The sequence below is a fragment of the Lepisosteus platostomus genome, chromosome 25, assembly GCF_059453375.1.
Source record: "Lepisosteus platostomus isolate fLepPlt1 chromosome 25, fLepPlt1.hap1, whole genome shotgun sequence".
Lineage (NCBI taxonomy): Eukaryota > Metazoa > Chordata > Actinopteri > Semionotiformes > Lepisosteidae > Lepisosteus > Lepisosteus platostomus.
Genome location: NC_142635.1, coordinates 5,340,655 through 5,353,950, shown reverse-complemented (window position 1 = coordinate 5,353,950; position 13,296 = coordinate 5,340,655). Strand labels below are relative to the sequence as shown.

General features: G+C 50.3%; 1 protein-coding gene and 1 long non-coding RNA gene across 2 annotated transcripts in view; one reads left to right on the top strand and one right to left on the bottom strand.

Annotated features, from left to right (window-relative positions):
• Positions 1-10,007, bottom strand: part of fxyd6 (FXYD domain containing ion transport regulator 6) — a 29,260-nt gene extending 19,253 nt beyond the window's left edge. The window contains exon 1 of the mRNA XM_088619160.1: positions 9,624-10,007. The gene's annotated coding sequence lies outside the window, so the exon portion shown is untranslated. The remainder of the gene's footprint in view (positions 1-9,623) is intronic.
• LOC148640913 (uncharacterized) overlaps positions 6,021-13,296 on the top strand; it is a 20,557-nt gene continuing 13,281 nt past the window's right edge. The window contains exon 1 of the long non-coding RNA XR_015930008.1: positions 6,021-6,339. This is a non-coding gene — a long non-coding RNA (uncharacterized LOC148640913). The remainder of the gene's footprint in view (positions 6,340-13,296) is intronic.

Here is a 13,296-nt window from a genome sequence, read left to right as displayed (position 1 = left end):
AATATCATGTTAATGGCTAGAAATAATTCTTCCCTATAAAACAATTAAGTCCAAGTCTAGGAACGCGTGACCTAAATTGTTTAATGGAGACATAAAGAAAAAAAAATCAGTCGAGAGTGCTCTACAGACTACTTAATAGGCTCCGAGATTTGAAACTAGAAAATGAGTATACAAGCTCCAGGCACAGCTGGAAAAAAATACACTATAGAGACAGAAAAGCCTTTGAGTACCACAACAGTAAGGGAACTGTGACAACTAAGTATTTTATGAGAGAGTATGGGAAGATGATTAAGAGATAGTAAAGATGATAAATGTAATATTTATTATTGCAGGACTTTTACTGTAAATCTTGGGTTGTTTTAGCTGGATGGACATATTGAGATTCTAGAGGGCCTGAGAAAGCTAAGACATCACCAGACACTGATGTTTCTCCATCATAATCGGGGACAGGAGCGATGACTGTATTTCATTGAGCCTTATCAAGGATATTTCACCTTGAACTTGGACTTTATTGCCATATGTAACATGTACTGGTACAATGGAATTCTTACTTACAGAAAGTCTCTCGATTTGTTAAAACAAGTGTAAAAACACAAAGTGCAGACAGTGCATCAAGTCAATTTACAAACAAGCAGTAGACAATGTACAAGTAAACAGTTTGAATGTAAACAATGCAGACGTGTAAACAATGACTGGAGATGTGCAATAAATGAGAAATTATGAGGTAGATGGTGTAGGTGTGGTCCGAGGGGCATGGCTAAATGTGTTCGCCAATCGCACTGCTTGTGGGTGGAATCTGGTGTGCTTTTGTCTCTCTGAAGGAATACAAGTCACCTCTCACTTACAATAGGAGCAGAGCCCACAGACTGGAGAACTGCAGCTGTGAGAGCCATTCAGAAAAGGACAAAGAAGAAATTAGAGCACAAACACACATTTCACTGGGGACAACAGCAGCCAGGGATTGATTCCTTTGTGAATGCTTGGAAAAATGGTGGGAAACGTTTGGTTAAACATCAACTGTCTCACAAAAGTTTACACATTCCGAATGAAGCACAAAATCGTGGATTTTGTGAAAGTACTGTAAGTCATCACCCTGCGGTCTGTGTGGGTTCTAATGTTCTGGTTTAGGGAGGGGTCACTACACTGTAGTGGGCGCCATCTTTCGGATGAGACGTTAAACCGAAGTCCTGACTCTCGGTGGTCGTTAAAGGTCCCTGGGCGTTTCTCGATAAGAGTAGGGAGTTATCCTGGTGTCCGGGCCAAATTTCCCACCTCTGTCTTTACCGTGGCCTACAAATTGTCCCCATGTATGATGGGCTTGCACTTGTCCTGTGATGGACTGGCGTCCCGTCCAAGGCGTACCCTGCCTTGTGCTTGTTGCTTGCCGGGCAGGCTCCGGCTTCCCGCGACACCGTATGGTAGAAAGCGGTTTGGCAAATGACAAGACATGACCATCAGTGAGAGCACAGCCCTGTCAGGACTATATTCCCCAGAAACCTCTGGGGGGAAGGAGCTGCTGTTCTGTCACCTGACCAGTTACTCAAAGGCAGTTGGTCAGGTGATGGAAAGGGAAGTAGCAGCCCCCCCCCCCCCCAAGAGGTTTCTGGGAAATGTAGTCCTGATAGGGCTGGACTCTCCCAACATAATAGAACAGAAAGATTCACAGATGAAGATGTGTCCTTTTGGGGGAAAAACTCAAGGAAGTGCCATACGGAAATCTCAATAGCATTGTGCCGTGTCATATTTGTCATGGTTGTGGATAAAGTCGCACTCCTTCACACATTGAAACACTTCTGATGTAGTTTGGACACACGTTTTTAAACTTCCAATTGTACAGTTAATCACAACCTGTACCAATCACCTAATGAGTGCATAATTTGGAGGATAACGAGAGTCTGATGCAGTTTTTTTTTCTTAAGGTGGAAAACTTTTTTGCAAAAAAGTAAAAGTTATTGGAGGAAATATCTATTACTCTTCCTCTGCAGTAATGCCTTTTGTAACACGGAGTGCTTTACAGAATTACACAGCAGCCTGCCATATAGCAACAGGTGAGCTCTTGGGCTCAGAGGAAAGGAAAACTAAAACCCCCAGTGGGAGCACAGAAACCTCTGGGGGTCCCAGAGCTAACCCCTCCCTTAATTCTGCTACAAACATGTCTGTTGGGACAGCCTGCTTATGTAGACTATGCCACATAAAACAAGCAGAGGATGCACAGGCAGGGCGAGTTGGATCTGGTGGGAACTGACCTTCAGTGGCTCTGTGCAGCGTGGGCGCACCATTGCGAGATTGAAAGCACACTGCCGTGGGTTACATGAGAAAATCTGAATGGCTCTGAATATATACAGTATCACATCTCCATACAGCCTCTGCATTTCCGCCCAGGGAACTGTCAATAGTGTCAACAGTAGCCTTCCTTGCCGAAGCTCCCGGAGAGACCAGATTAGTGCGATTTGTGTTGTGAGCTTCAGGAGATGTCCAGTGCTTTCTGAAAGCTCCCGAGCTCTGGTGAGGCCCTGCTGTCACCAAGAGATGACTAGGAAGATCTGCAAGTTCAGGTTTCACTCGCACTGTGGGTGACAGACAGCCATGAGATTTGCAGTGAACATAAGAATCCAATAGTAATACTTCCTTACATTTATATAGTGCTTTTCTGGACACTCCACTCAAAGCTCCCAGCTGGCAGCCCCACTGGAGCTCAGCAGGTGTGAGCCTGGCCAGTACCTGGATGGGAGACTCCTGGGAAAAACTAAGGCTGCTGCTGGAAGAGGTGTTAGTGGGGCCAGCAGGGGGCGCTCAGCCTGTGGTCCATGTGGGTCCTAATGCCCCAGTATAGTGACGGGGACACTATACTGTAAACAGGTGGTAAAACCTGTAAAACCGAGGTCCTGACTCTGTGGTCATTAAAAAAAAAAACAAGTACTGACCACGACCTTGTCCCTGGCGGTGATGGACAGCTCTGCGTCCTTTTTTTTCCCCCATTTTGTTACTTGAGTTTCCAAAAACCAAAACAATGCCTGCTTTCTGCCTGTATTTAAAATGCAGGCTCTGGGAATCAGAGCAATGCATAAATAATTGAAGATAATTGGATGTTTGATGAATTATGAATCGTCAGCAGAAGGCATGGGCTTGAACAAAGCTCATGTGTCTTGTGAATGCTCTGCTTGCAGTGGTGAAGCTTTCAGTTTTTAAAGTGTGTGTGTCTGTGTAGCTTTCAGTGAAACTGAAGTACAAGAGAATTCTCCAAAGAAAGAAAAAAGGCTCTGTGTGTATTTTTATCTTCCGTTTCGGCAAATGATTCAACAGCTTCCTAGTTCCCTAGAGTTAACTTTTTGGTAATCTCGGATTTGCACATGATTGTCAACCAGTGTAAGAATACTAATTTGGAGAAAAGAAATTGTACCTGTGCTCGGGTTTAGAAGAAAACTATTAAAATGCTATTCTTTTTATTTATCAATTGCTGGCAGAGTGTTTTCCTTCCCATGTTAACAAGTTGTTTGCAATCAGCTACTTTGTCTCTGTGATTTAGTAACATAAGAACAGTCGCAAACTAGAGCCCATTGAGGTCCCCGTGAGGTAACCCGTTTGGTAGTTAGGAGAGAACTGATCCATTTCACGAAAAAAGCCATTGGCTTCAACAACAAGGCTGTTCCACACTCCTGCCACCCTCTGTGTAAAGATGCACCTCCTGGCCTGACTGGAGAATTTTATCTTGTTCCAGACTGGCTCATCGGAGATTGAGCTCACTGGCCCCCACTAGGATTCATTGGGAGAGCAAACTTGCGCTTCTTTCCTGACATATCTTGAAATCACCTGTTGCCTGAACACTAGGAAACACTGTCCCTATTTATCAGTGCAGTTTTAGTAAGCACTAAGGCGAAGAGTAGGCACTGACCCTGCAGTAGCAATGTCGTTGCTGACAAACTGAAACTCTGGCTTCAGCGAGAAAAAACCTTCTCCTGTGATCTTCACTTGCTCATAATAAAATGTAATGGGATCTACAACAGATCCCTCTTAGACCTGCATGCAGATATCCACACGCATTTTCTGTTGAAATTGTCCTTAAGGCACCCTTCAGCAGCTTCAACTGACAAGGACGGGTCAGAGACACAGCTCGGCAATCATTTCATTAACGCCACACCCCTCCTCTTTTACTGACGCCATCACTCGCACACCTTTCAAAACAGAAATTTAGATCACGGTTTTCTGCCAGTGTGATGACAAATATATACCGAGATCCTAAAGAACCCGCCTGTAACTGCACCGTCTATGCCAGGTCACCAGTAAAAGGACAAAACGATCACAGTTGCTCTGAACACAAGTGTGATAAGTCAATTTCATTCTTGCTGTTCGGCGTCAACAGGGAGTTAGTTAGCCATGTAGGGCCACAGCATGTAGCTTTTGTGGGGTTGAGAAGTGTACTGTAGCTCTCCCTGCCCCTGCTGGGATTCGAACCCGGTCTCTTGGGGGACACAGCGCCCCTCCCTAGTCGGCGAACAACGCCGCCATGCCCTCAGACCAGATTCTTTGTCGTGACAGAGCTCTGCGCTGTCTGGATTTCAGAGAGTGCACAGTGCCCAAGAGCAGAGCCCTGTGACACGGTGCCCCAGGGCACAGTGCCCAAGAGCAGAGCCCTGTGACACGGTGCCCCAGGGCACAGTGCCCAAGAGCAGAGCCCTGTGACATGGTGCCCCAGGGCACAGTGACAGAGCGCAGAGCCCTGTGACATGGTGCCCCAGGGCACAGTGCCAGAGCGCAGAGCCCTGTGACATGGTGCCCCAGTGCACAGTGCCCAAGAGCAGAGCCCTGTGACACGGTGCCCCAGGGCACAGTGCCCAAGAGCAGAGCCCTGTGACATGGTGCCCCAGGGCACAGTGACAGAGCGCAGAGCCCTGTGACATGGTGCCCCAGGGCACAGTGCCAGAGCGCAGAGCCCTGTGACATGGTGCCCCAGGGCACAGTGCCCAAGAGCAGAGCCCTGTGACATGGTACCCAGTGCACAGTGACAGAGCGCAGAGCCCTGTGACATGGTGCCCCAGTGCACAGTGCCAGAGCGCAAAGCCCTGTGACATGGTGCCCCAGTGCACAGTGCCCAAGAGCAGAGCCCTGTGACATGGTGCCCCAGGGCACAGTGCCAGAGCGCAGAGCCCTGTGACATGGTGCCCAGTGCACAGTGCCCAAGAGCAAAGCCCTGTGACATGGTGCCCCAGGGCACAGTGACAGAGCGCAGAGCCCTGTGACATGGTGCCCAGGGCACAGTGCCCAAGAGCAAAGCCCTGTGACATGGTGCCCCAGGGCACAGTGCCCAAGAGCAGAGCCCTGTGACATGGTGCCCCAGGGCACAGTGACAGAGCGCAGAGCCCTGTGACATGGTGCCCCAGGGCACAGTGCCAGAGCGCAGAGCCCTGTGACATGGTGCCCCAGGGCACAGTGCCCAAGAGCAGAGCCCTGTGACATGGTACCCAGTGCACAGTGACAGAGCGCAGAGCCCTGTGACATGGTGCCCCAGTGCACAGTGCCAGAGCGCAAAGCCCTGTGACATGGTGCCCCAGTGCACAGTGCCCAAGAGCAGAGCCCTGTGACATGGTGCCCCAGGGCACAGTGCCAGAGCGCAAAGCCCTGTGACATGGTGCCCCAGGGCACAGTGACAGAGCGCAGAGCCCTGTGACATGGTGCCCAGTGCACAGTGCCCAAGAGCAAAGCCCTGTGACATGGTGCCCCAGGGCACAGTGCCCAAGAGCAAAGCCCTGTGACATGGTGCCCCAGGGCACAGTGCCCAAGAGCAGAGCCCTGTGACATGGTGCCCCAGTGCACAGTGCCCAAGAGCAGAGCCCTGTGACATGGTGCCCCAGTGCACAGTGCCAGAGCGCAGAGCCCTGTGACATGGTGCCCCAGGGCACAGTGACAAAGCGCAGAGCCCTGTGACATGGTGCCCCAGGGCACAGTGCCCAAGAGCAGAGCCCTGTGACACGGTGCCCCAGGGCACAGTGCCCAAGAGCAGAGCCCTGTGACACGGTGCCCCAGGGCACAGTGCCCAAGAGCAGAGCCCTGTGACATGGTGCCCCGGTGCACAGTGCCCAAGAGCAGAGCCCTGTTACGTGGTCCCCCCTTGAAACACAGAGCCGTTGGACCATCAGGAGGCAAACGCTTCAATTTTCATGATGCTGATTTCAGGGATGAGGTGGCAGGAGGCACCGTGCTGCTGTCAGAGGCACAATCTGGCAGCTTTATTCCAGGTGATGCCATCTGGCATTTCTAGTGCAGCAGAGCTAAGGGACAGTATTTGGCAGGGGACACGGCTTCACAGAGCCCTCCCCGCATGGGACAGGCCGTGGCTGGCTGGTACTGTACGTTCTCCGACGTCTTCAGGGATATAGCAGACCCTGTTCCGTATTTTCGTCCCCGACAACTGCTCCCCCTCCCCAACCCGCCTAATCCCGTGGCTTCGCGGTCACGGGAATTGAGTGCCGTTAATCCCCGTCCACCAGGAAGCCGTCCCCTCCGAGCCCAGCAGCTCGGGGAGGAAACTCCGGGAGCAATCGGAGGAGGCTGAGGGCATACCCGCTAGGAGAGCCGGGGCCGCAGAGACCGCGGCGGGAGATACACGAGCCGCGTCCGTTTCGGACACAGACACGCAGGGGGAAAAGCTCGCACCCTTCGCTGGTCCACTTCTGGTCTCCTGTCTGTCTCCCGGGCCTGTCTGCACTCTGCGGCTGAAGGGGGCCGTCTTCTGTAGCGCCCCCAGCACTCTGGGATATCAGAGTCATCTCCCCTGAGCGCTTTCAGATCAAGACTCAAACCCTTCTTCTCTAGAAGGGCTTTAATTGATCTGCTCCTGTCTCTCCTCCTGTGCTTCTGTACTGTATTCCAAACCCCCTTCCGCTATCTCCTCTCACGGTGTATGGGTTTCTGTTATCCTCTAAAGAGCTTTAAGGAGCCACTTGTGATGGCGCTATATAAAAATGTAAATATCAAGTGTATTACTGTTGTGGTCGTTTGTTGAAACGTTGGAGCTACTGGACGTCCGTTCATTTCAGTCTCGGCTCCTTATCTGTCTGCTTAGGGTTCTACTACAGTATCGCCCCGGGGAGCAGAATAAACACTGTAGACGTACTGTACATGAAGGGTACACACAGTATGATTTTAAATGGAAGTGTAGCCATATCCTGTAGTTACAAGACGTTTTTGTAATTTTTTTTCTCTGTTATTCTCTGATTGCAATCGGTAAAGTCTGGAGTACGACAGCCCAGCGCCCGGCGTGTGCCGGTGTTGAGGGACTTGAAAAAGTAAACAAGATGGGGTTCTTTTTATATCACTACCCCTTCCCGTCTCTCCCCCTCCTCGTTTCTCTCTCGGCCGACCTGCCCTCCCGTCCGCCCGTTAACCGAACAAACAGGCGAGCCCGTCTTGAATCTGGGGCAGGGTCTCGCCAGACGGGGCCAAGTGCGTCACCATGCCAACCGCGCAGTGGGCCCGGACGGACACGAGGGGGGGAGGAGGCCACTTGGTCCCCCTCTTCCCGGATTAGCAGCCGGGGGGGGGGGGGGGGGGTCACCATGGCAACCGGCGCCGTCAGGTGGCTCTGCCATGAAAAGTACCAAAAGGGCTGAGTCGTGGAGGCGCTGGGGGGTCGTACGGGTCCGGATACCTGGTTAAGGGATGAGACACAAGACGGGAAACCACGCGTGTCGACTCCCTTTACATTATCACAGACCGCGAAACCGTGACCCACATACCGTCTCCCAGCCCACGGGCAACGGGCTTCTCTTGTGTAGCGTGTCGCTGGTCGCTCGACCACACGAACAAAAGCCGTGTTTTCTTTTTACGTGTTTTGGCCAGCCTGTGCGATATTAACGTTTACATCTACAAAAGGCGGTCGCTTTCTCTCAGAGACGCGTCTCGCAGTGACACTGAACAGTCGCCTTTCCTCGGCGCTTCTTGACGGAGGGGCGGTCGTGGCACAGAAAGCAAACGGAGAATCCTAGAGAACTGCCCACCCGTGTTTTTTTTTGCGTTGCCGATTTTGACGTCTGTTGGGGTTTTTTTTTTTAAAGATAATATTATGGCCGCCACTCTCTCTTTTGCCGGTGCTGTCTTGGCGTGACTTACAGTACGCAGCCCGGATACCCAAGATTGTACGTGCCGCGCCGGTGAGAGAGGCTCCTTCGTGTCCGCGTCGTGCGAGGAGCGCCGTGGAACCGAGCTCGGGGGAAAAACAACAACAACAACAACAACAACAACAACAGCACAGTCCAATTCCATCACGGACCGCTCCGTGGAGACCACATGCGTGGACATGTGCTGGAAAAAAAAGGCGATAATGTCCTGTTTATTTTACGAGGTTCCTAATCCATGCTATCCATGTCTTTCGCTATTAATGTTGTAGACATTTAACAACCCCATTTAAAGGACAGTGGTCTCGGGGCTCAGGCGATCTAGGCGTTGTTTACTGTACTGGTCCCGGGACCGGTACTGGTACCACACGGCCACCGCAAATAGAAGAAGCGGTCACTGCGTGATAATTAACACGCAGTACAGCGTCTCAACGATTAAACGTCCGTCTACGTGGGCGATGCGTGGGGTGCGTGTACGCCCGGACACCCGCGGTCCGGCACGGTACCTCCCTGCCTCCCAGCGCGCTGTGCTCGATTTCGCAAGGAGCGCGGAAAGATTAGCCTCCGATCCAGCACTTTCCAGACAACAGAGATGGCTCCAACAGCCCCTCCTCCCCCCCAGACCCCCTCCCCTCCTGTCCAACCTGTAGATTTTCTCCCGATAATCCGCTGCTGTTCCGACACCCCAAATAAAACAAGGAGCGATGTGTTGTTTTGTGTTTCAGAACAAGACTCGGATGTTTTGACCAACTGTAATAATAATAACCCCTATTATTATTATGAGTATTATTATTGTTGTTGTTGTTGTTATTATTGATACAAGGCACAAAGGCTATAATAACAACAACCTTTTTTCCGTCTCTGTGCTTGTCTTCGCCCCCCGTGGAAACGGTCGTGCGTGTAACCGTGGGGTGGTGGGCTCTGTCGCGCCCTGTCTGTGGCGATGCCCTGGCGCGCCACCGCGACGCCAGGCAGCCGAAGGGGGCACACCCTCGCGTCGCGAAACACGGCGCCGAGGCGACACGCAGCAGTGGCTGGAGAAACACACAAACACGCCGGAGCCACCTGCTCGTCCCACGCGAGAAAATTGAGCGGACCAAAAAAAAAACCCCCAACCTTCAGGAAACGGCCAGGTGGAGCGTCGTGGAAACGGCTGCACCCCGCGCAGGAGAAAATTGGAAATGGGCTCAGACTGGACTACTTTTCCCGCTCTCGTTATTTCGTAGTAAACAAACCACCCTGTGTGTAATTTCCCACTGATAATCATTGAAAATCATCAACCGGCCAATTAGACCCCATAAACCGGATTACCACAGATCCCCCCCCGTAGTCCGCATTCCTCCCGCTCCGGCAGACGGATTAACACCGCTGCTCTTTTTCTAAATTTATTTTGCACGCAGTTGAAAACAAAGGGAAAAAAAACAGGCAAAATAAAACACATTGACCGTTGGTATCTACCTTCGCCCTGGTTACAATGAAGCAGCACGGCAGACGTCAAACTTACTGTCTTACCTTAATTATTCCGTATCTAAGCGACCTCTGGCAGAGCGAAGAGAAAATCCCGTTAGCCGCTATTGTTGTCTCGGCAAGAAAGAATTTCGGCTACTTTATATGTCTTTTATTCGTATTTCCCCCCTGTAATATTTGGATTTTTAGACGAATCTTCTCCCCGCCGCTCTGCTGCTCATTGAGCGGATTCTGGTGTCGGTCGAGGCGGGACACGGCGCTGAAATGTGTTAGTTTGTCGGTCGCGGCGTTTAATCGCTTCTCCGATGATTTTCCGAAAGGTTTGTCTCTCTCTTTCTTTCTCTCTCTCTCTCTCCCTCCCTCCCTCTGCTCTGTCTTCCTCACACGCCCCACGCCGTTGACTGAGCGCGACTGAATGTCTGGCGAGGCGGTGGGCTCTGGTTACGGGAGGGGGGCGGGAGATATTTCTTTATAAGAAGGATAATAATAATAATTATTAATAATAATGACCGTCCAGAGGAGGAAGCAGCCTCGTTCATTCAACAGATAACCCAGCCCTGACCGCCAGGCGGAAGCCTGCTCTGGGCAGCAGGGAGCGTTAGGGACTGTGAGGAGTCTGGCGACACTCGTTTTTCACCCCGGTTTTTATTTCTGGGTACAGTCCTGTGTCCAGTTTCCATTTTTTTAATTCTAGGTACACTCCTGTGTCCAGTATCCAGGTTGTCAGCACTGGTTCCAATCCAGTATCCTCAATCTGGGTACTGGAGTGCAAATTGCCCCTCAATAGAGAGAGAAAGGCGCAGATTGCGCTCGAAAAACGAGACAGTTCAGCCACGATGGACTGAAATTGTTTTGTTTTTTTTCGGATCAGGAGAAGACAAGGGAAATGACATTGGGAGGAGAAGGGGTGGTGTGTGTTTAAGCGCATGGGCCGGCGATAGGCGTGTCGCGATGTTCAACAACGGAGCTTTGCGATAACAGCCCGAGAGAGACAAGTGCCCATCCCACAGGAGAGACCGGCTGGATAGCGACCGTTTTTAAACCAGGCGCATCCCGCAATTCCTAGAAATTCCCAGAACTAAAAGCCGAGAACCAAAAGACAGTTCAGGAGGATATTTTTCGTCTGCTGACGGAAAGTCACGCAGCGGTAGAGAGGAAAAGACTGAACCCAGCCCCTGGTGACCTACAACATAACGGTGTACTGTACACGCTTCACTGAAGCAGAGTCTCACAATTAGCCCAGTATCATCACCAATTCACATCGCATAGGTGCTGTGGAGATTAATGATTTTTTTTTATCAGATAGTTTTTGAGATAAAGGTTCCCACAGCAGTTCAGCAGAGTGGCTCAGTGGTGAGCATTGCTGCCTCACAGCGCTGGGGCCCTGGGTTCAATCCCTGGGGTGCTGTCTGTGTGGAGTTTGCATGTTCTCCCTGGGTTTGTGTGGGTTTCCTCTGGGAGCTCCAGTTTCCTCTTACAGTCTGAAGGCATGCTGGTGGGTTAATTGGCTTCTGGGAAAATTGACCCCGGTGCGTGTTTGTGTGTGGCCCTGTGACGGACTGGTGTCCCATCCAGGGTGTGCCCTGCCTTGTGCCTGTTGCTTGTTGGGATAGAGTTCAGCTTCCCCGCAGCTGAGCTGGAAGGAGCAGTTAGAAAATGGATGGCCTGCCACAGTACTTGTCGGGCCTCTAACAACAAGGGCAGACTTGAGCTGTCATGTTCCTGACTTGCTCCGCAGGAACTCTGCCAGTGTCTATCTATACCAGGTCTGGGCAGTCTTGATCCTTCATTCCAACTCAGTCCGTAACCAGCTCCACCGGCTCCTTAAGGACTTAATGGGAGCAGTTTGACAGTTTCTTCCAGTGTCTCGGATACTAAGAAGAGACAACCTACAGATGCATCAGCTTCCCAGAGCCAGGACGAGACACCTCTGATCCGGCACACACTGCAGAGACTAGGAGAGTAAACAACACATCGCCCACTGCGGATAACCTGTGGATCCTGGAGACCAGCTAACGGGTCCTTAATTGGTTCCCTTCCCCCTAATTAAGCAATCTGTTAGGAGAGAGAGACACAGATGTTGATTAACTGGACACCTGAGCGCTTTATCTCTGGTGGAGGTCACCCCTTAGTGTAATACACTCCACAATTAATTAACAATTGGTCACCTCTTCTAGAGCCATGCAGACTCCATTGTTTCCCCAAGAGTTGTTAGTGCTAAGCAGTTTTGTCACTTATAGTTCAGAACGTGCCTTGGCCATTTTAAGAAATGGCTGATTGAGTTCCCTGGCTCGATTAGCTATTCGCTACCAAATGGGCTAGACGAGGCTCTTCTCATTCTGTAATGTTTGGATCTAACAAGCAACACAAACCACGACAGCACAGAATAGAGTGGAATAGTGATCACAGTGGTGGAAGCCATTTAAATAGACTTTAACAGAGCTGTGGTTCACTTGAAATGTAGCTGAAGCAAATATTTCCAACTGTCGCTTCAGTTTTTCGTCAGATCCTGATATTCATCCATCCATCCAGTTTCTAACTGCATTATCCAGTTCATGGTCACAGGGGAGACGGAGTCTATCCCAGCAAGCAACGGGTGCGAGGCAGGCCACACCCTGGACGGGACGCCAGTCTGTCACAGGACACACACAGACAGAAATCTGTGACGATTTGTAATGATTTAAAATGCAACGGCAGGCAAGCATGTGAAACCGTGACACGTTTCCTTTTCATGCGTGCATTACACTTCCCTTTTTCACAATCCTTGTTTTACTAGAACTCAAGAAAAGTCTGGTGTCTTGGAAACAAACTACCAGCACGGTATCACAAAAAAGAGCAGCAGGAGTGTTTTAAAAATGAATCTCCTGGTTTGTTTCAACCATTGTACAAAGTAAAGATGAGTCTCCGAAGCACACACCATATTTTAATCACGATGAAAGAACCATCCATTTTCTAAACTGCTTTATCCAGGACAGGGTTGTGGGAAGTCTATCACACACACACACACAAGGGCTGATTTTCCCAGAAGCCAATTAACCTACCAGCACGACTTTGGGCCGTGAATTGAAACCGGAGCATCTGGAGAAAACCCACATGAACATGGGGAGAACGTGCAGACTCCACACAGACAGCACCCCAGGAATTGAACCCAGGGTCCCAGTGCTGCGAGGCAGCAAAGCTAAACCACTGCTGCCCATGAAAGCACTAGTGAGATCTAAATATATCAGTGCAGTTTTTAGGGGGAGGCTGTATCTCTCCTTCCTCGTGCGTCAGATAAACGTAGAGGTGGCTGTAAAAACAAGGTTTTGGCTAAAGACGCTAAGCATGGCAAATTGTCGATAAAACCGTGTAATAGGGAAAGAGATTGCACGTACTTCAGCTCTAGTAATCAGACTTTGGTAGGCAGAATTTTAGTCTGTTGAGAGGAAAGCAATTCTGTCGGTAATTAAATGCATCTCATATGCTTTACACAGTTAAATAGATTATGATACATTTGAAGCCAGGATTTGCGTATAGCAGGGAAACAGGTTTGAGCTTTGTTCTGGGGAAGAATTGTCTCTTTTGCGTGATCCTCGCAGGCTGTCTTAAAGGGGAACCACTGTCCCAATTTCTCAGACCGGTTTAATCTCAGTAACGGAAATTAATTTCTTTGATGGTATCGCAACATTGACCGCATTCAGATCAATCTTGAACTTTGTATTTCTGCATACTGTATTTT